The sequence below is a fragment of the Myxocyprinus asiaticus genome, chromosome 7 (assembly GCF_019703515.2).
Source record: "Myxocyprinus asiaticus isolate MX2 ecotype Aquarium Trade chromosome 7, UBuf_Myxa_2, whole genome shotgun sequence".
In the NCBI taxonomy this organism is placed as follows: domain Eukaryota; kingdom Metazoa; phylum Chordata; class Actinopteri; order Cypriniformes; family Catostomidae; genus Myxocyprinus; species Myxocyprinus asiaticus.
Genome location: NC_059350.1, coordinates 8,918,217 through 8,942,223, shown reverse-complemented (window position 1 = coordinate 8,942,223; position 24,007 = coordinate 8,918,217). Strand labels below are relative to the sequence as shown.

At 37.7% G+C, this 24,007-nt stretch overlaps 1 protein-coding gene across 4 annotated transcripts in view; it reads left to right on the top strand.

Moving 5' to 3' along the window:
- LOC127443525 (B-cell CLL/lymphoma 9 protein-like) overlaps positions 1-24,007 on the top strand; it is a 164,930-nt gene that overhangs the window by 80,089 nt on the left and 60,834 nt on the right. For 3 of the 4 annotated variants that reach the window (XM_051702212.1, XM_051702213.1, XM_051702210.1), the window contains exons 1-2: positions 18,591-19,479; positions 23,428-23,585. The gene's annotated coding sequence lies outside the window, so the exon portion shown is untranslated. Of the gene's footprint in view, positions 1-18,590; positions 19,480-23,427; positions 23,586-24,007 lie in introns of those variants that run through there. The other variant, XM_051702211.1, reaches the window with a different exon arrangement.

The following is a 24,007-nucleotide window of genomic DNA, read 5'->3' as shown; positions in this document are numbered from 1 at the left end:
TCTGGACCAGGTTTTCATCAAGGATATCTATGTATTTTTCTGCATTCAGCTTCCTTCAACCCTGACCAGTCCCCCAGACCCTGCCACTGAAAAACACCCCTACAGCATGATGCTACCACCACCATGCTTCACCGCTGGGATGGTATTGCGCAGGTGATGAGCAGTGCCTGGTTTCCTCCAAACATGACGCTTGGAATTGAGGCCAAACAGTTCAATCTTCGTTTCATCAGACCAGATAATCTTGCTTCTCACAGTCTGAGAGTCATTTAGGTGCATTTTTATATGTCTTTCACTGAAGAGAGGCTTCCGTCTGGTCACTCTGCCATAAAGCCCAGATCAGTGGAGTGTTGCAGTGATGACTGTCCTTCTGCAAGTTTCTCCCATCTTCACACATGATCTATGGAGCTCAATTTTTTGTAGCCTTCCCCAGATCTGTGCCTCAACACAATCCTGTCTCTGAGCTCTGCAGGCAGTTCCTTTGACCTCATGGCTTGGTTTTTGCTCTAATATGCATTTTCAGCTGTGAGATCTTATATAGACAGGTGTGTGCCTTTCCAAATCATGTCCAATCAATTGAATTTTCCACAGGTGGACTCCAATCAAAGTGTAGAAACATCTCAAAGATGATCCAGAGAAATGGGATGCACCAGAGCTAAATTTCAAGTGTCATAGCAAAGGGTCTGAATACTTATGTTAGTGTGATATTTCAATTTTTTCTTTTTAATAAATTTGCAAAGTTATCAAAAATCTGTTTTTTGCTTTGTCATTATGGGGTATGGAGTGTAGATTGATGTGAAAAATAATAATAATTTAAAGCATTTTAGCATAAGACTGCAACATCACAAAATGTGTGGAAAAAATAAAGGGGTCTGAATACTTTCTGAATTCACTGTATATATACAGTACTATCTACTACTACTATACTAATTATATTAATAAACATTGATACTCATTTGCAGTTTTGGCTTTATTCAGTGCTTAAAGGGCATTTATGGTGACCGTATTTGAACAAGGGGCAAGGAACTCCTGAAGTACTGTGTGTGTGAACAGGGAGAGAGAGAGAGAGAGAGAGAGAGAGAGAGAGAGAGAGAGAGAGAGAGAGAGAGAGAGAGTGCCATGCCTTTCTTGTAAGTGTGTGTGCCTCTGTGTGATATATTTAACTTGTTCCCTCAGTGAGAGGGTGTGCTACTGGAACACTATGCTCATGTGTTTCGGAAATAAGCTTCAGTGCTAAGCACACAACTTCCAGGGCTTACAAAAATACCTACAAACATACACAAATTGTTTCCTTAAAAATACCTACAACCTTAAGAGTACATAGTCACAGAGCATCACAACTTCATACAGTGGCCCCCAAAAAGTTTTTTGACACTTAAAATCTCAAATAAAATTGCATTTATTTGAAAGAAATACAGCACAAGCTCACATTTCAGGCAAAACCTTTCACTAAATGAAATTTTAATCTCAAAGTTAGCCTGAAATAAATAAAAAAAATCAATCATATTTACTTTCTTAATAAATGGTCCTGGTCTTAAAGTACAGTACATGTTATTCTAAACGGAAAAGTTTGTTTTTATAATCTTTCATCACAATATAATAACTTAATAAAATAAAAGGCCATGTGGGTGGGGAGAAATAAAATTGGCTAATAATGTCATTGCATAATTTTCATGATCCAATCAATAATGTCCATTAGCTTAACTTGTATTGTACCTGTAAGATTTTAAGCGTGTTTACATGCCGACAACGCGTACGGTCATGTAAACACAATAAACCGCGTTCCTGTATCGGTGTAAAGGCCATAAACCGCTTATGAATAACCCAATCGAAACGGGTAGATTTTTGCCCAATATGCCAATTTCGTGTGCCTTGTAAACAACTTTACCAGTGTTCTTACCAGCTCATCCAATGTGTGCATGTGTTGAGTGCATGCCTCTTCACAGTTTGATGTCAAAAGTAGAGAATAACGCTATTATTCGAAATGCCATGTAATCACGGATTTCTTGCCTTGTTGGCCAAATAATCAGATTTTAGAGAGTAATCAGCGTATTGGTGTGCATGTAAACGGGCTCATTCCTTTAAGAGAATACTACTCTCCTATGTTCAGAATGAGGGGACAACCTTCACAGTACTGAAGGAACTGCACAGATGTCACACATTGCTTGTAAGAATTAACCTTCAACCTCATTTTCCTTTCCTCCTTTTGGATAGTTAATTACAAGGGCTTGGCCAAGATTTCCCCATTGTGTGTGTGTGAGGAGAATGGTTAGACAGTCCACTCATTTGTAAATACTAAATTCACACAAATTCACAGGTATGTCACTGTGGCCCCTAAACAAGCTCAGACTGAGGTAATAACAGTTCTATTTACATTCGCAGAGGTCCAGAGACTGGTGACCCTAACTGATGCTATGAACATTTACTTTCATTTGCTTGCCATCTCCCTGGTTACAGAAACCCCGCCCTAACTAAGAGTTCCAGCCACACAGATGGTTCCCTGGTGGTCTGTTTAAATCTTATTTGCATACAGAAATCTCTTTGTCTCTGGTCGCTGTCATAACAGACGATTGCGTCCGATTTTCAAGTGCCAGGGATGACTGCAGGGGTGCTGCTCTCTCTGTTTATCTCAAACATGCAAGATGTATAATTCACATATTGACTGAAAGTCAATCGTTTTTGTTTGTTGTTAGTTGTGTTTAAATCATCATGAAATGCAGTTCGTAATTAACCATTTTATATCTGTAATCTGACATATTTTTGAGTGAGACAAGATATACAATAGAGCACAACAATCTGGTTCTGGATGTAAAAATCCCTTTCATTTTCTCCATAGAGAAATTGATTTTTAACAATAACTTCTAAACCTTTAAATGCAGAACTACTATGACCTCTGCGTTATGTCAACCACATTTATTAAAGATAGTGTTTATTAGTGGAATTTCTCAACCTAGTCTCATAGAATGAACGTTACTATAACTACATTTTTGCAAACTGAGTTTTACGTGCTGCTTTTTACATTTTGCTGCAGTTTCCTGATAACACAAGAGGCGCTACAACAACTGTGCGTTTAATTCACTTTCACACAAATCACTGGTACTATGGCTGTTTAGGACTTTATAAACTCGTATTTTCCGCTGTATTACACCTTGCTATGTTATTATATCAAAACACTTCTATTCTAACGCATCATTTGAAAAACAATACATTTTAACGCTTGTATTACAGACCCACCTAAATAAGCTTGTGCAGTAGCTCACTTGATAGAGTGTTGGACTTTGGACACTCAGAGTGAAAGTGAAGCAAAGTGCCATAGAAGTGACACAAAATGACATAGTTGCTTCAGTAAATGTGCTTTTCATGTCAAATTTGCTTGTAAAACCCTTTCGGTTAGGCTAAGGTATTAGTTTAGGTTAAGGATGTATTTTGTTTACCTCTCATTTATCTTTTAGGACATTATTGGTTAGGGTAAGGCTAAAGTTTAAGTTAGTGAGGTACGTTTTACTATTAAAACATCCATCTAATATTCACCATAAAAACCTTGTCTGATTACAACATAATTTCACTTGCTTTTGGCACCCCTCGCTGGATATTTCACTGGAAAACTGCAGCCAAACGTGTAATAAAACATGTAATTTTGGTTTGCAAAAATGTTGCCATTGTCATGTCAATTTCATGAGATCAGGCTGGAATTTTAGGTTGAGAACTACACTACCCACGATCCTGCAGAGAATGATCCACCAATCAGAAAATTGCAGCAGAAAACAACAGCGACCGACTACACTCAAACTACTTATATATTTGTATACATCTAAATATTTTGCAATTAAATAAAAATGTATTGTTTCTATACTCAAAATCAACAACTACGTATCAATAATTTTAGATTTTTCCATAATTTTAAAGTCGATTACGCTATTCACAATACTTCATGGAATTGTAGTTCATTCCCTCATTAAAGACGTTAAGTACACAGTCTTGTACCTTTGTCTTTCTGTCCAGTTTTTAAATACTTCTCTGGTTCAAACTGAAGTTTGTAATGTTGTGATTCGGAGCTGTTTAGTTTCGTTCTAAGCCATGAACCATTTTAAGTACTTCAAGTACTTTATGAACTCAACAGGGAATAAATTAATGAAAAAATACTTCCGGATCCAAGCTGGCTGAAAAGTGAATGGGCACTATTTCGCTTGATTAGGAAAAAAGTAGGACAGGACTTAATATCGTCCATTGGGATTTGTTTGGATCATGATTGTGAAAAGTGAACGTTACATACCAAAATGGAGCCAGGTGATTGGAGGGGAGGAGTTGAAAAAGTAAGAGGAATTCATGATGTCAGCCAGACTTTATTGAGGCGGAGCAAGCTATAAAAGTAAGCCATTTTAATAAAATAATATGAATAGAAACTTTTTTTTTTTTTTTACTTTGGAATGCGTGCACTGACTAGTTGTTTACAAGAACACCGGTAATTAGTATTAAGAAAGTGTATAGGGTCAATATATTTATTTCATGTTGACTTTAACAGAACTGTATTCAGCGTCACAAAACAGATCTTTTAAATAATATCAATCCTACAGTCTACAAGTGAAGCCACTAATGTTATGCCAACTCCCATGGTCCTTCCAAGCAAGTTACATGCAGCCTTCAATGTATGCATGTGTGCTTGAGACTGTGTATGTGTTATACCACCTTGCTGTTGTTCAACAGCATTGTGTCTTTGTGTATATAGTGAACCAGGACATACACTAGGTCAATATGGTTGTGTATAGCTGAAAAGGTTTAGTCGGTAAGTATTGATTTTCTAATTATGTGTCTCTCCTCGAAATAGCAGCAGAATAGTGCTTACTCTATAACAGCTGGCTGAGGACCTGAGAGAGTACAAACCACACTGATATTCAAACCGCTCTGTATGAAGGGGACAGAGACCTGCCAGAGGGAAAGATATTAAAGAGAGAGCAAGGAAGATAAAGCAGTATTAACCACTAAACAGTATGTATTTGTGGAAAGAGAGTATTTTTGTGTTTATGCAAGACTGGGGTAATATACAGTAAGTTTTTATCATTTTATTATTTAGGTCCACTGTTAATGTTAGTCAAGGTTTCTTGCACCTAAAGAGTCATAATTTCGTTTGACCATTAACGTGACCATTATCCACACGGTTATGTGTTAAAGCAAGCAATATTCTGGGTTCAATACAAGTTAATCTCAATCGACAGCATTTGTGGCTTAATGTTAATTACCACAAATATGTATTTCGACTTGTCCCTCTTTTTCTTTAAAAAAAAGCAAAAATATGGGTTACAGTGAAGCACTTACTGTGGAAGTGAATGGGACCAATTCGTAAACGTTAAAATACCGTTTCAAAAGCGTTAACGTAATTTTAGTGTGATAAAATCGCTTATATCCAATAAATATTCAATTTTACAACTTCATTGCCATCACAATGTAATGCCGTAAACCCTGTAATCTCGCAAAAACAATGATTTCAACAACTTTACAGCTCAATAAATACACATATTTTAACAGAAGAATTCATGTAAGTGCTTTTATAAAATTATAAGCTTCACATTTCTGCCTTTAAACCCTCAAGATATTGTCCCCATTCACTTCCATTGTAAGTGCCTCACTGTAAAGTCGATTTCTGCTTCTTCTTTTTTTTTTTTTAAAAAAAGGAGGGATAAGTTTGAAATTATATTTTTGTGGTAATCAACATTTCGTCACAAATGCTGTCGACTGAGCCTAACTTGTATTGAACCTGGGATATTCCTTTACTGTATTCTTCCTTGTGACTTCATAAAGTCACTGATTTCAGAACGAGTTGTTTTTACAGCTAAGTTTCAATAAATGTTCTTTTGGGACTGTGAATGGGGTTTTGAACTATGAAACTTACAGTATGTTTGCGAAGTACATCAGACTATTTCAGAAGATCAAGGAAAATGCGATTTTTCATGTTATAACTTAAAAGTACAGTAATAAATCTGCAATTCACTAAGACTTTTGTGTGTATGCTGTACCATTCTTTGCTGGAACAGGCTTGTGGGTATATACTGTATGCTTTCTGACAATTTCTGGTTGTGCTGTATGTTTGTATGTATTCTGGCGATGCTCCAAGCAGGCCAAGGGGCCCAGCAGAAAGTAGACTGTTGGGTGAAGAATTGCTCTCTTGTCTTACTACTAGCCTTCTTAAACCTAACAGACTTCTTTAAAAAGGAAACTTACCAGAACATTTCTCTGAATGAGCACTAGTGTTCCTACCGCCTTCCACTGGCATCAAGCAAATTCTGTTCCTCACCATTTGATTGACAGGTGCTGGCTCGGAACTTGGAATGTTGCTTATGCTCATTGTAAGGTAACAACGTCTGATTGTGGTGGATGGAAGCCAGCGTTTAAGCTTAATAATCTAGGCTAATTACTGCGCTCTTCAATTAATTATCAGACTCAACACGCCTTGTTTGCGCAGTATATACTGTATAGACATCCTGCTGGCTGGTTGCTGGCTGGCCTGATGACCTAGTGACTGACTGGCAGTCGTGCTGACTGGCACATTTGCCAGGATTTGCTGAGTCACACTGCCCATAGCCAGCTGGAGGGACTCTCAAGAGCTGTTCCCAGATCTGCAGGGAGGCACTTACTGATTCTAATGCATATTGATGTACATTTGTGTTTCATAGATTTAACATTTTCCTGAGCATGCTTTAAAGACCCTGTGAAATAGTTTGATTAGTGCAGTTTTCTTTCCTGTGTTGACCAGGGTTTGGAGTTGGCAATTAAATCCTGCTGGTAGAAGTTGTACCATTATGTGGGCAAAAATCTTGTTTGTTCATTGATGACCATTCTATCGATTTCAGACCCCACCCTAAATGGCATGCAGATTATACAAAACTGTGGTTGGTTATTTACATGTTGATCTGATGTAGGACTAGACGAAATTAAAGAATTATTTGTACAATATTTTTATTAAAAACTTATCGTGATATCCGATTACATCATCAACCCCTGCCCCGACTGCCGAACCCATTAGGTAAACGTATTACCTACCTGACATGTATTAAGTAGTACAAATACATTTAGGATTAAAAAATATTACAAAAAAATAAAAATAAAAAAAACTTAAACTGTCAGCAGAACTGTCAAATTGTTCGGAAATCTTGAACTAAAGATATTTCTTAATTGAAATTACATTTCAAATCGTAAAAATAATGAAGGGCGTATACGCACGCCATAATTTAATTTTAAAATAAAACTTTAGTTTAATTCCATGCCTGCAAACTAAAAACTTTTTTTATGGAATGGATGATGAATACAAATGATGTCACAAAGCAAAGCGTTTTGAATAACTTTTGAATAAACGTTTTTCATAAATGCAGATGTTCCGTCACTCTCAATATTTTCGCCATAATTACATTTCAAAGTAATGTATTTTTAATGTCTGAATTTCCTTAATTATTAAATTTCTTACAGTTAAAGTCAGAAGTTTAAATACACCTTAGCCAAATACATTTAAACTCAGTTTTTCACAATTCCTGACATTTAATCATAGAAAACATTCCCTGTCTTAGGTCAGTTAGGATCACTACTTTATTTTAAGAATGTGAAATGTCAGAATAATAGTAGAGATAATGATTTATTTCAGCTTTTATTTCTTTCATCACATTCCCAGTGGGTCAGAAGTTTACATACACTTTGTTAGTATTTGGTAGCATTGCCTTTAAATTGTTTAACTTGGGTCAAATGTTTTGGGTAGCCTTCCACAAGCTTCTCACAATAAGTTGCTGGAATTTTGGCCCATTCCTCCAGACAGAACTGGTGTAACTGAGTCAGGTTTGTAGGCCTCCTTGCTCGCACACACTTTCAGTTCTGCCCACACATTTTCTTTCAGATTGAGGTCAGGGCTTTGTGATGGCCACTCCAATACCTTGATTTTGTTGTCCTTAAGCCTTTTTGCCACAACTTTGGAGGTATGCCTGGGGTCATTTTCCATTTAGAAGACCCATTTGCAACCGAGCTTTAACTTTCTGGCTGATGTCTTGAGATGTTGCTTCAATATATCCACATAATTTTCCTCCCTCATGATGCCATCTATTTTGTGAAGTGCACCAGTCCCTCCTGCAGCAAAGCACCCCCACAACATGATGCTGCGACACACATGCTTCACAGTTGGGATGGTGTTCTTCGGATTGCAAGCCTCACCCTTTTTCCTCCAAACATAACGATGGTCATTATGGCAAAAAAGTTCCATTTTTATTTCATCAGACCAGAGGACATTTCTCCAAAAAGTAAGATCTTTGTCCCCATGTGCACTTGCAAACTGTAGTCTGTTTTTTTTATGGCAGTTTTGGAGCAGTGGCTTCTTCCTTGCTGAGCAGCCTTTCAGGTTATGTTGATATAGGACTCATTTTACTGTGGATATAGACACTTGTCTACCTGTTTCCTCCAGCATCCACACAAGGTCATTTGCTGTTATTCTGGGATTTATTTGCACTTTTCACACCAAACTACGTTCATCTCTAGGAGACAGAATGCATCTCCTTCCTGAACGGTATGATGGCTGCGTTGTCCCATGGTGTTTTTACTTGTGTACTATTGTTTGTACAGATGAATGTGGTACCTTCAGGCGTTTGGAAATTGCTCCCAAGGATGAACCAGACTTGTGGAGGTCCACAATTCTTGGCTGATTACTTTTGATTTTCCCATGTCAAGCAAAGAGGCACTGAGTTTGAAGTTAGGCCTTAAAATACATCCACAGGTACACCTCCAATTCAGTACACCTCCTATCAGAAGCTAATTGTCTAATTGTCTAAAGGCTTGACATTATTGACATCTGGAATATTCCAAGCTGATTAAAGGCACAGTTAACTTAGTGTATGTAAACCTCTGACCCACTGGAACTGTGATATAGTCAATTAAAAGTGAAACAATATGTCTGTGAACAATTGTTGGAAAAATGACTTGCACAAAGTTGCCAAAACTATAGTTTGCTAATATTTAATCTGTGGAGTGGTTAAAAAATACGTTTTAATAACTTCAACCTAAGTGTATGTAAACTTCTGACTTCAACTGTATATATGTGCTTATTTAGCTGCTAAGCCATATCGTATTTGTTACAGTTCATGTCTGAGTCTAGAGAGTAGGTAATAACTGCTATGGAAAATCTATTCAGAGAACATTTCAGCAGTGATAATGGACATGCTACCAGCCTCTTTAATCCCTAATGTGATGTATTTAACGGTTTATTAATTTGTTTAGCATCTGAAAACATAAGTGCATGATAACATCTGGGCAACTATTTAATATATTTGTCAACTTCCCAGCTCTATGATTTGTCCATTTCCCGATATTGTCAATCGTCGTCTGCCTATGACTGTTGCAGTCGACATCCAGGTACTGTGATTATATTTTCCTATCGCCCAGCCCTAGTCTGATGGTTTTTGCCTGTCTAAGTGGGTGGTTCTTAGCCAGAAAATGTTGCATTGTCAACCAGACTTGCTGAGATACAAATATTTAACTCTATAAGACTAGTTTTAACATTTTAACCTTTAGGTTGCCAGCCCAAATCACTAGCAGTGATGGGAAGTCTGATTCATTTCAATGAACTGGTTAAAAAAACGATTCAGCAGTTCTTTTACATAATCATGTAAAGACATCACTAGTATGTAATTCTAACATCCCTGTTTATTAGTATTCGCTCAAACACATTCAAACAAAGCCATATGTAAGCACATATTGCGTAGTATTATTTTTTTTAAATGCAGTTAGAATAATTATTGTATTTATGTCATTAGTTGAATACAACTGATAAATGTTGATTAGAACTTTCCTACATTACAGTTTTGCACCTAAAGTGTGGAGATGCTCTAAAAAAGCATATAAAGAGAATAAACTAGTCTTAATCAACTCGCCAAGCACACAGCTAATATAATGTTATTTAATAAAACTAGTCCTAGTCATAAGCATATTTCCAGTACTTTCATTTTTTTTATTTTTTATTAAAGAAACTTACATTTCAAATCCTCAGTATACTCATACTCATTTCAGCTTTCTACATTTTGAACATGTCTGAAGGATACGTTTCTCAGTTCAGTGTACTGCTGACACAAGAACTATTGCGACCAGATCGTTCAGTCAGAGTAGTCAAACTAAGAGTCAAGCTAGTCAGAGTAGATCATTGCAAAGAAGAGTTAGCAAAAGAAGGTATCACCAGATCTAGGGTTATATTACTCCTGGTTATCGGCTCATTTAGAGTCAGAGTATTGGGCATGTCCGAGAGACAGGTTCACTGACTGAGTAACTTGTGGATCAGTGTTGACTCGAGACGTGAACTGTTCCCAACAATGTAGTCTAATTTTCTGAACTGGTTCAAACAGTTAACTGAAAAGAACTGGTTCAAAATAACTATTTGTTTACGAACCGGACATCACTAAACACTAGGCTACAACACCCCAATGTGTGGTTACCATTCTAAAATCCAAGTGATTAAGACCAGTATTAGGTCTATTGGTACATCAAGCGAAACTCATTAAAAACCTTAAAGCTCCGGTCACGTGTAGCTCACTGAGACACAAAATGTGAAATGAATTGTTTTGTTGAGAGAAGAAAACCTCCGTCTGTTTAGCACACACCACCATGGCATCCTCATCCACCCTGAAAACCAAAAACCACTGCTATATTACAGTAAACATCCTTACAGTAAACAGACTCACACACTCAAACACACAATGAGAGATAATGGTTAACGTGAGAAGGAAACGAAAAGATGCAATAGGAGCAGTTTGCTTAAATGTTTAATTATGATGTGTATTTGTGTTCATTGAAACTCTAAGTGCAGTGTGTTGGATTTGTATCTTCAAAGGTAGACAGCAGAAGACAAGGACACCTGCGTCTTAACTATGGCATACGGTTGCTGTGCAGGTAGGCTGTGTGCTCTGGAATCCACCACTATAACCACATAATGACTGGATACCTGACTGAACAAATGACATTTATATACCCCCCTATCAACACAGCCTTGGTGGTGTAGTCTTCACCTTTCAGTGGGGGACAGGCACATCCATTTCTGAAAGGTGGGGGGGGGGATTTTTGAGATAAGATCTCATGGCTTAGGCAAAGACCAAAAGAGTCTTGTGTGGGAGTTAGAATGCTATTATTGTTTGGATATATAAGCATTATGTGTAAAAATGCATCAATTACAGAATTAAAAAAAATCAATTATCATTAATAACCAATGTAATACAGTAGATACCATCTCAGATTACAAAAAATGGGAGACTGAAGGGAAAAAGTGCACTTTGAAATTAAGAACGTTTATGCTGCCGAGTTCACTCCCTGCAACACATAGGATAAGCGGGTCATTGGATGGATGGATGGATGCTGTTAAGTTTGGCTTTCAAATTTCAGATTCATAACAGTTTGACCAAAGTTAGTAAGTTAATCGTCATTGGTTTCTTCTCCAATTATGTTATATTATGTTTATATTGCTTAATATCTTTTATTTATTTATTTTTATTAATTATTTTTCCATAAAACAGTTTAACTGTGAATAGAACATAGCCTAAATAAATATAAATATGTGAATGAGCGAAATCCCTCACTCGTTCACTCACTCTCTTTATAGTAAATGAATATAGGGAACTGGGAGTGATTTTAGACTGTTCTGAAGGGAACTAACCAGTTAAAAGCTAAATGGTGGTTGATTAAATTTACCTCTGATTGGTCAATGATACATGGCAGCCACAAAAATATAAAACATTCTTGTGAACGTTGCTAACAAGCCAAGCCACCTTCATTCTGCCACCTCTCCCATTGAAACTGAGTATAGACATATTTCATTTGTAAATATTGGTGCAATAAATGTTAACATTACATGATATGCAAATCTATAACGCTTATTCCACGTTTACATACCGTCTTTTATGTGTGTTTGCATCAAGTCTCTATGTTGCATTATGTTATCCTTTATTCATATCAGATATACTGTACACTCACTGAGCACTTTATTAGGAACATCTGTACACCTACTTATTCATGCAATTATCTAATCAGCCAATTGTATGCGGCAGTGCAATGCTTAAAATCACACAGATACGGGTCAGGAGCTTCAGTTAGATTGCTGGTGCCAGATGGGCTGGTCTGAGTATTTCTGTAACTGCTGATCTTCTGGCAGGGGCGGACAGGCCATAGGGAGAACCGAGACTTTTCCGGGGGGGCTAAACGGGGCTGAACAGGCCGCGATAAGCTGAAATGGGCCGCCGTGTTATGCTGAACGGGCCACGACAGGCTGAAGAGCGCCACAAAACGGTGCCGCGATATGCAGAATATGCGATATCCCGCTCAACAACTTGCGACACCACCACCCCTCGCTCAACAACTTTTGGGCCAGTTTCCATGTAAAATCCAGGGCCGATTTCTCTTCCCAGTCTGCCCCTGTCTTCTGGGATTTTCAAGCACTAAAGTCTCTAGAGTTTACTCAGAATGGTGCCAAAAACAAAAAACAAAAAAAAGTGAGCAGAAGTTCTGCAGATGGAAAAGTCTTGTTGATGAGAGAGGTCAATGGAGAATGGCCAGACAGGTTCGAGCTGACAGAAAGGTTACGTTAACTCCGATAACCACTCTGTACAATTGTAGTGAACAGAATAGCATCTCAGAATGCACAACATGTCCAACCTTGAGGCGGATGGGCTACAACAGAAGAAGACCACGTCGGGCACTTTATTAGGACCATAGTGTTCATAATAAAGTGCTCAATGAGTGTACAGCCACACATAAGCCAAACCTCATTGGTGCTAAATGCATCTGTGACTCTAGCGCTCAAATCTTGTGCATGTCTGTGCTGTATAAATTAAGAATGTTCAGTAAAAACTTTGAATCTTTTTTTCTGCATATTTTTGAAAATAGTTATGAATCCTTCTAAAATAAACAAATTGAATCAAATCGAATTGTGACCAAATTTCATATTTCACTATGCATTGTAATTGTTAGGTAAAGAATCATAAATAAATCGTTGTCAGTGCAAATATTTATACCCCTAATAAGCATGTGCACAAACTGCTGCACCAAGGCTCTGACCTCTTATGTAGAATTTATGTCATACTTACAAAGATCTTATACTTAGCACATGAGGTGTTTACGTAGCACTTTGCCGTTGCTCTTGTCTCTTGGTGTAAAAGCTGAATGTGTTCTTGAGTGTTTACCAGCGAGAGAGAAATTATTTTTATTACAATGACAGAGTGTGTTATGTAGAGAAGAATGAGATGGGGGTTGAAGGGAGAAGGAGGGTAGAGTGGCAAGAAGGAAATAAACATGATAAAGGGAGAGAGGGATTGATGGTGCAACTGAGCTATGTAGGCTGCCAAAATTGTAGAAATAAATTAAAAGGAGTGCAGGCCCAGCAAAGGAAGTTTGTTTTTCTGTGACATTTGTGCCAAGCTGAAAGATCTGCTGTCTTGTCGAGACAGATATGACCGTGGCCACCAAACTCAAAACTTCAGCCAAAAGTGGAAGAGAGATGACAGCATTCTTGCACTGGGAGCTGTGAGAACCAAAGCAATGCTTATTCGTTCACATTTCACTTCTAGGAATGTAACGGGTTCAATACAAGTTAAGCTCAATCAACAGCATTTGTGGCCTAATGTTGATTGCCACAAAAAATATTTTAAACTCGTTCCTCATTTATTAAAAAACAAAAAACAAAATTACAGTTAAATATCGCACTTACAATGGAAGTGAATGGGCCAGTCCATAAACTCTAAAATACACATTGTTTCAAATGTATAGCCACAAGACATTAACATTATGTGTGTAAACATGATTTTAGTGTAATTGCTTACTAACCTAATCTGAGTAAAATTATATCCAATATTACAACTTTGTTGCTGTGACGATGCAACATTGTAAACCCTGTATGTGATTTTATCACACTAAAATCAAGTAGAACATTGATTTTACTGCACTAAAATATACAAGTATAATGTTTAACAAAAACAGATGGGAAGAGAGAATGATGTACATCATTATTTCGATGTAGGGGCGGACTGGGAAGAATATTCAGCCCAGGATTTTACATAGAAACTGGCCCAAAAGTTGTTTGGGGGGGGGGGGGGGTATCATTTTCTGCATATCGCTGCCCCCTTCTGCATATCGCGGCGCCATTTTGTGGCGCGCTCTGCATAACGCGGCCGCCCATGCGGCCCCCCCACCAGGAAAAGTCCCGGTTCTCCCAATGGCCAGTCCGCCACTGTTTCGATGTTAAAACATTTATAGACAAAAGTAAACCATTTGTTAGTTAATTTCCTGAAAAGTGTACACATTGTGGCTCTGTCAGATTTCAGTCAGATTAAATCATATTTAATTGCACATTTCAATGTATTGTATGTTTCTAGCCTAAAGGGCACCTTTGACCAGCATCAGAAGTCAGATAATGAATCCTAAAATGAAACACGGGTACATTACTAAATAAAGGTACATTTCTAGTTTCAACATTATCTGTAATTTAGACCTTTGTTTTGTTAGACAAGAAAAAACTAGCTTCCATATCTCTGGAATTTAACTATGTAGGGCTTTAAATATTAAAGACGCCAAAAAAAACAAAACAAAAAACAAAAACAAAAAACTGAATCACACTATTCGCTTACACAGTAATGCAACAAGGGGTGCTGAAGTCCACTGAATTTAGTAATAGTCCTACCTATCTCTCTGTAAAAATAAAATAATGACACCACCACCTTTCTAAGGTTATTTTTTTACCAGTAGTTTTGCTCCAAAATTATTGGTGAAAACTGTCATTTTGACTCCCCTCTACAAAATATTGGATTACTCTGTAAATATTGATCCATGGCATTGAGTATTGTGCTTTAATCATCATTTATGTTTATCTTTCTTCAGAAAAAGTATTAACAAAATCACAAATATTATCCAGGCAAGTTTCTGAAATTTGGCTGATTTGACATGGAATAAGCCAGTGTCATCTGTAAGTGTAATCTCCCTCATAGGGCAAAGAGGTAAATGTAAGGGGTAAATGTCATGTTTTTCTCTCCTGCAAGAGAGTTAATACATTTTTCTTCTTTCAGCAGGGAAGCGCTGTTTGTACATATCACCGCTGGAGGAAAAGTTAACTGATTGTGCGTTTTCTCTCCTTTTGTTACATGTAGGGACCAAGTTCGGCACTCAGCAGTGGGTAAAAAGCAGAGAAAGCAATTGCTAACATCATGGGGAATTGAGTACACCCCGGGATGGAAAGACAATCTTACGATGTTGTTTTTAGACCCCCCCCCCACCAAACAGGGTGGTGGAATCACTTGGTTATGTTGGTGGTTGTGACGGTTCAGGATTAGATTGCCAGCAAGTGCACTTAGTCCCCTGAGTCTCACCTCTCCTCTTCCTCAGCATTTAATACACCACAGTGTGAACAAACACTGTCACCTCTGAGCTCTTTCTCACTAAAACACACCAGTTATAGTTTTTCTGTTGTCAAAATTAAGAGAAATGTACCTTTGCCCCCTTTGTCTCCTACTTGCATGCTATTTTGGGCTTCAATAAATAGCAATTTCTTGTTTAAATAAGTAAATGTATTTACACTGTTGTGCTTGACTCTGTTGGGCTTTTACTTACAGTATGAAATCCTTTTGCATTCTACCGCTTTTTCGTTTTGCCTCTTTTAAGTGTTTTTGTTGTTGGAGTGTCTCAGTGGAAAAGGGTGATATGAGGATTATGTGTCTCCAAAAATACATTACAACGAGAAGAAAAAAGCATGATCTTTGGATGAAAGTCTTGTGGAATTGTGCTACAGTCTCATGGGAGTGTTTGTGTTTTTCAAAGCACATTTGTGCCCTCAAAATGGGCATAGGGTTCCACCTGGATTCATTTCCAAATATTTTCTCTATTAGCCTAAATAATGCACATTTTTTGAGCACTTGTGGCCACGTGTGTAAGGTTTTAAGGTGAATTTCACAAAGCCTGTCAAGAACATGTTCAGGTCATACTTAGCCCCAAAATCAAAAAAAAAAAAAAAAAAAAAAGGAAATAAAAATGTGAATATAAAGGGATATAAAATACTAATTTATAAAACCATTATATAACCATTACGATTTTTTTGCATCAGTAAATGACAATTATGCACCCCACCCCCCCTCTCAGTTTTCTTTTCTGTAATGAAATATTATTCTTATTACTGCAATACAATTATTATATTTTATTATGTATTATGGTATAAAGTATTTATTAAGGAAGCCATTTCCGCCACATGAAAAAAATAGTCCTTTAGTAAGTCATAATTATGAGATACTGAGTCATATTTATGAGATTAAAAGTCATAACTATTAAAATTAAAGTCTCATTTGTGCGATAAAAAGTCAATTGAGATACTAAGTCTTATTTATGAGATAAAGTCATAATAATTCATTCTAAGTCAATTTTGAGATAAAAAGTCATAACTGAGATACTGAGTCTTATTTATGAGATAAAAAGTCATAATTAAATCTGAGTCAATTTTGAGATAAAAAGTCATAATTGAGATAAGAGTCATAAAAACAAGATAAAGTCATAAATATCAGAGTCAAAGTCATATTTGACATATAAGACATACTTATGATATAAAAAGTCACAATTATGAGATAAAGTCATAATAATTCATTCTAAGTCAATTTTGAGATAAAAAGTTATAACTGAGATACTTAGTCATAAAAACAAATAAAGTCGTAAATATTAGATTCAAAGTCATATCTGACATATAAAGACATACTTATATAAAAAGTCAAAATTATGAGATGAAAAGTCATAATTGAAAATAAAAGCTTTAATTATGAGATAAAAACTTCAAAATTATTAAATTAGTTATCTCATAAAATTATGACTTTTTCCTCATAATTATGACTTACTATCTCAGTTTTGACTTTTTATCTCTTAATTTTAACTTTTTCTCTCAGAATTGTCATTTTATGTCAAATATGACTTTGAGGGGGCCTGGGTAGCTCAGCGAGTATTGACGCTGACTACCACCTCAGGAGTCGTGAGTTCGAATCCAGGGTGTGCTGAGTGACTCCAGCCAGGTCTCCTAAGCAACCAAATTGGCCCGGTTGCTAGGGAGGGTAGAGTCACATGGGGTAACCTCCTTGTGGTCATGATTAGTGTTTCTCGCTCTCAATGGGGTGCGTGGTAAGTTGTGTGTGGATTGCGGAGAGTAGCATGAGCCTCCACATGCTGTGAGTCTCCACGGTGTCATGCACGACGAGCCACGTGATAAGATGCGCGTATTGATGGTCTCAAAAGCGGAGGCAACTGAGACTTGTCCTCCGCCACCCGGATTGAGGCGAGTAACCACGCCAACACGAGGACCTACTAAGTAGTGTGAATTGAGCATTCCAAATTGAGGAGAAAAGAGGATTAAAAAAAAAAAATAATAAAAAAAAATTTATTTTGACTATAATAATTACGACATTTAATCTCGTAATTATAATTTAGTATCTCATAATTATGACTTTTATCTCAAAATTATGACAGAATCTAATAACTATGACTTTTCATTTCATATACAACATAGCATCTCATAATTACGACTTGCCGAAGAACAATTTTTTTCTCAATTTGGCAGAAATGGACTTCTATAATGTATACATAATCATACTATTTATTGTACGACATTAAATTTAAGCTGATTTTATTTATTTTTTAAATTTATTATAATTCTGTCCAGTCAGGATTGTTTCCAAAAAACACTTTCCATTTATACATTTTTTTTTCAAATTATGCAATTTATATCATGTAGCCTACATTTTAATCCAACATCTTTATTTTTTTTGGGGGGGGGGGGGGGGTAATTCTTGTAGTTCTAAAGAGTGCTTATGTGTGTGTGTGTGTGCTTTATAAAATAAATAAATAAATAAATAAATAAATAAATAAATAAAAAATCCACTCATTACGTTTGCAGTGGTTCTATGGATGTTTTAAATTTATGACAATATTCACACTGGTGGGGTCCATTTTAAGGATTTCGCCCAGGGCCCAACAAACCCACGGTCCGGCCCTGTAAGTGTCTATATTTTTATATTTTGACTCATGTCACCTTAGAATCACTTGTACACTTCCTTTTCACCCCTCTCTTACCTCTCATGTCTGACTCCCAACAAAATAGCAGTGCATCTCGAAGCAGCATGCCCTTACTACAACAGTAAACTGGCCGTGCAAGGATAAACCGTTGAATAGTGGTTACCTGCATTCGAACGATAAATCATTGCAGGCGATTTCATTGATCTCCGGCAGTCAGTATATTCGATGGCAATTCAACCTGACCTAGAATTGCTACTTACAATAAGGACTAAACCATCCGGTCGCATCAAAGCGGGGGAGGCGAGCACACATCAGCGGTACTTGCTCGTTTCAGACTGGGTAAGCCATGTTCCTGCCGTGAGCTGTTTTATTCACTCGTGTTACACGTCTCACCGTCGGATATGTTGCATCAAAAGGTTGTGACTATTGCGCTTTTGGGGAGTGAATCGAGCGCGTAGAGCCCCGTCGCACGGAATCGGACACCCCCGTGTGTTTTTTGCTGTTCAACATTCGAACCGCACACTTTTCACCATTAAAATCTAGCGGCTTTTCCCAACCACTGTAAAGGAAGGCAGTCCAGGGGATAAAGGAATTTCTCTGACAATTTAATACAGTATCCTTTCAATGCATTTTAAATGCGCGTGGCTCATGCATTCCGCTTGTTTTCCAATGCATATCTAGATATAAACACCGGTCATGTAATATTTACATATCTATGTCGATTAACAAAAGCATGGCCCTACAAGTGGTCTGATATTTTGACACTTATAAAATATCTTTGTGTCTGTGCAACAATGTTTTAGCCAGCTGCGGTTATTATTTGATCCACTGCTATTTTTAACCTCATGATCTAACCGATCTCAGATCGCTCGCTCTACAAATACACTACAGACCTCAAAAACTCTCGCAGCCAGTTTTGATTTAAAGCGTTTCTTCTGGTGGATCTGTAACACACAAGAGCCTGCAGGATCTCTCCCTCTCTCGCTTTGGCCAGGAGCTTGATAAAAAGCTCCCCTCCCCCAAGCGTTTGGCGAAACAGGAACAACTTCTTTTAGAGGGAGCAAGAGAGAGAAAAAAGGGCTGCACAAGTTTGGGACGTCTTGGATCAGCCATATACTTCGTTTGTAAATTTTTACTCCGGAGCTGAGATTTTTTTTTTCCCTTCTTCTTCTTCTACTACTAATTATTGGGCTATACCTTGGATTGTCGTAGCCCTTTGTTATCGAGAAGGATCGGGCGTCCATGCTCTTGAGAATTTTTCTTTGGAAAATGGGTTACTTACCTCTAGGATTACTATAATTGGGGGAACGCGCTCGCTTGTGGAATAACTTCACTTTTTTTTCCTAGCGAGAATGGAATTCGCGGAGCGCCGATTTATCGGGCTCTGACTTTTCGATCAATTGCAGATCCAATGGGAACGTGTTTATGTGGAATATCTGCTCAACATGGGTAAGATTTGTTTTGCTTTCGTTCCTTTTGATCCCACTATCTATTTTCTTCCATGCACGATGGCCGGCAGTAGCTCAACACGTTTGGCCTTGCTCCCATTGAAATCAGTAGCAAGATACGTGTAGGAAAACCAAAAGAATGACTTGTTTAAGCTTCCCCGAGTTTAGTTATAAGAAATAGTCGAAGTGCGCGTGAATTGTAAACAAAATGTCTGTATGGTGCGCCCCCCCCCCTGTATTTGTAATCATAGTAGTGCATGTATAACTTTTTGCAAATGCAATTATAGCTGGAATTGCTAAAGGAAGCTTGTCGTTTCCCACCCCCCCGTTTTTTTAGTTCTTTCTTTCTTTACACTGCTTCAATTCAAATGTCAATAAAAACATAATTATATCTGTATTCATGGTCTAGCCAATATACACGTTTAAAACTACCGTCTCACTTATAAACTCCAAACTTTTGCATCGCTAACTTTGCTCAACATTTTTGTCTTTTTCGGAGAATCCACCAGGTTACAAGGAAGTTCTCGAGGCCGCTACATGTTGTTACAGTTCTCTATTGTTACCTCAAACCTCGATAACTTTTTCTACGATGTTGTTGGAAGCCTCGTTTTGATAAATGGCAACCAGCTAAATGTGTTTACCGCCAAATGTAATTCGACTGCCGAAATAAACGACGTTTTGGTCCTTATTTGCTTCCTCAATGTGCAGGTATCTCTGTGAGGTTACTCGAGAGAGGCCAGATGTAGCTGTTGTTCGTGTGCTGGTGGTAGGTAACTCTGCCTAGGCCTGTTCAACAGTAGGGTGTATCGCAAATGAGCAAAACATCATTATTATTATTCAAGAGGCTGTCAAAAATGTGTCCTTAAAAGATGTGATTTCAGGAGATCTTGGTTTTGTTTAAGGTGAGGGTGTCACGGTCAAGGAACCCAGTACTTTGCCTATCTGCATATCTAGCATAATGATTTTTATTTTTGTATTAATTTTTTTCAAAAGGAAAGCCCTTGTTTGCTGGGTGTGGTTTGCCAAGAACGCATACACAACCTTAAAAGCTTTATTTATAGGCATTGCAACCTCAGGTCACCCTGGTTTGAACTTCAATGACTTTTAGTGCATTAGGTACCAGTATTAAAGACCAGCCTCTTGCACTGCAGTAAACTCATAACTGCTGAGGCTTGGCAAAGTAAGATGGCAGTTTAGCTATTAATTAGTTAAACCATTAGGAATTCTGCTTATTAATACGCAATGTGCTATTTAGATAGAACCCAAGTGTGTTTAACGATGACTGAATGACAGATCTGAGCAATCATGAGTCGAAATTAAATGGCACTAATTTGTGCTCAAAAAGGGGGTTGTAATGCATTGCTAACAGTGTGTTTCTCATAGTCAGGACTGACCTTTAAGATACAGATAGATTTTGTTTAACATAATAAGATAGTGCTACGTAATTGCTGTGTGTTTGGGAAACTAAGCGCCAACCACTTTATTAATGCATAGCCATTTTTATTTGAAATAACTCCACTGTGCACATTAAGGTACTTTAGGAAAAAAATGGCTGATTTATATACATAAAGCTTCTTGTGTGCACATTGCTGAAAATATTGTTGCTGAACCTTGAATGTAATTTATCTGGTTGTCTACCCCATAGCAAATCTATTCCTTTAACTAGTGAGTGTGTCTTTAGAGAATGGATTCCTTGTTTAACATATCCACAAAGTGAGTCATGTAATTGCTGCTGTAGGTTTGGTTTTGTAGAGAATTAGCTTGTGGTGAAGTTCATTAGAACGATTGGAAAGGCGGGAAGTTCTTGAGTTTCTTGGATTTATTCTGGCAAGTGTTCTATTCGTTTTGACTTCGCTTCACCACAGCATTCAGCAATAATACAAGGTATTTGTCCCATGCCATTGTGCATTAAGAGAATAGTTAGAAGCTCAATTCACAACTTATTTAGGTGGTTCTGAAACATGATGTACTGTGATATTGGAGAAAAGTTTGGGTTTTCTTTATTAAATCTTGGTTTCTTGCTGGTTTGTGGTAGTTTTTTAGCAGCTTTGCTGATAATGAAATATTTTCGAGCAGCATTGCCATTGCTTGAAACCTCGTTTTAAAAATGGCTTCCTGGTTTTGCCCTCATTCTCACACTTTCCATGAAAGTGTTATCACTTTCTTGAGTTATATTCTAAGAATGAAGGCTCAAATAAGACAATCCTTCACCTACTGTACCACCATTTTCATGTCTTCTGTGGCCTTGTTTAGAGGTAGACCGACAGTGGATTTTGCTGATACCGATAACTAAGGTGGATGAAAAGGCAGGTAATTGATTAATCGGGCAATAGTTTTTAAAATCAGTTCATAGAATGTGAAAATATTTTCTTAGTATTTCCTTACTATTGGCACTTTTCCACTGCACGTTACGGTTCGACTCGACTCTGCTCGCTTTACTTTTCTGAGCTTGCTTTTCCACTGCAGTTTAGTGCCGCCTCAACGTGGATGGGATTATAGGCCGATGGTCATAGTTGCGCCGCCTCTACTGTCGTAACATCATCTTAAACGCGACACAAACATTACTGACCATAAAGAATAACACAACTGCTAGCGGTTAGCTACTAGCTCATTGTGCTGCATAAAGCAGTTGTTGCATGGTGATTTTACACAAGTGTAACAGTTATATTGGCCTGGTTGTTTTAGAAGCAAGCTTTCCAGTAGCTGGTCAACTAAAAAAGTGAAGCTTTCAAGCAGAATATAGAGTTAACTTAACAAAACGTACCATCCTCCATTGTGGACTTCAACAACGCAGAGTCCAGGGCACTCTGCCTCCCATTGCTCGCCGGCCTATTGCCATAGATAGCGTCCATTTGGTCGAACCACTTCCACTTTCTTCTGTTTTAACCACTCCGGCTGTTGTGGTCCTTGATGGTTCTGTAGTCACTTAAGTTTTTTTTACTTTTCCCTACACTGTTGGTAGGTCCGTTGGTAGCTGTGTGCGGCCAACAGCTGAGACACTTCCTGAAAGTCTTTTTCGTTTCACGTCGTTTCATTCGTCGCTAACGAGAAGAACATCTGCACCTCGTTTATTGACCACGGTGTGGTTTTGCGCACAGACATTTTCTGAACTAATAATACTGCTGTCGCTGTTGCTAACTTTAAAACTAGCGGGTTGATGTCCTGTGTCGCAAATCCAGTGATGCTGGGAGTGACGATTCTCTTTGACCAATCAGTGATCTGCAGGGTTTTGAAGTCACATTTAGTATCTGCTCGGCTCACTTGGAAATTTGACCGAGGTGGTACTAAGAAATGTGCCAGTTACTATCCACAGTGGAAAACCCCCAAAAAGCGAGCAGAGTCGGGCTGTACCGTGCAGTGGAAAAGCCCCATATGACGGGCACAGACATAGAGGCTACAAGAGTACAAAATTAATAAAATCCAAATGCAGTTTATTGTTCAACCAAAATTCCAATAATGACCAGAAAAAAAATTACGATTTGGTGCATAATATGGGACTTTAATCAAGCCCAAAACACACAAGGGGCTCTTATTTTGAAATGGAGACTTGGCTCCGATACAGCTATTTTAGTATTTGCCAAATTGATTTGGTTTAAGTTTTTATTCACAAGATGTACAGTATGTGCTGATATGTTTCCATAGTCAAATTGTTCTTTGCATGCCTTCGCTTTAAGGAAACACTCTAATAAATATAACAAATATGCGTTGAAGTGAGGATTAAAATCTGGATTAATATGGTCAGGTATGAAAGATTTAGATACAGCAAATCCCCACGTGATTGTAAAAAAACAAACAAACTCTGCAACCATCGGCATAGATATTTGCTGATAACCAATAGTTCCAAAAAGCAACTATCGGCACAGATTAATCGGTAAAACCAATATATTGGTCTACCTCTAGCTTTGTTGTGTAGCTTTGTGATCTGAAAGCTCTTTCTCTGTCTTCACAGGTGTTTGGATAGAGTCTGAGATCTCCTGAGCTCACTGGTTTAATCTACAAGAGAAGAGGCGCACACAAATTCACACTCACTATTTACAGTGGAAATTATTTTGCACACTCTTCAGATGAGGGAGAACTGGACATTCTGAAACCTGAGGGTCGTTCAAGGTAAGATAAATGGCAAAATGAATGCACACAATGTGATGTTTCACCATTTTTTAAAAAAAGATTATTTTAGTTAAAATTAAGGCTATTCTCATTAGGTGACGTGACTACTTTTATTTATTATTTCAAGTTTCTCTGGAATACTTGATTCTGATTAAGTTGCGGCATTCTGCGGTCAAATATTTTTGTATAATAATGACTGCTGAACTGTATAATTGACCATTGTCCCAGGCAACCAGTTTCCTACATAAATGTGCTAGTTTCTAGTGATTTTCTCGAATCAGAACTGGGGTACGTTTCCTAAAAGCATCGTTGGCCAACTATGGCAGCAAGTTCCATTGTTACCAACATAGTTCAACGATTTGATGTTTCCCGAAAGCGCAGCTTCAACGAACATTCGCAAACAGCATCGCAAAGTTGTGTGG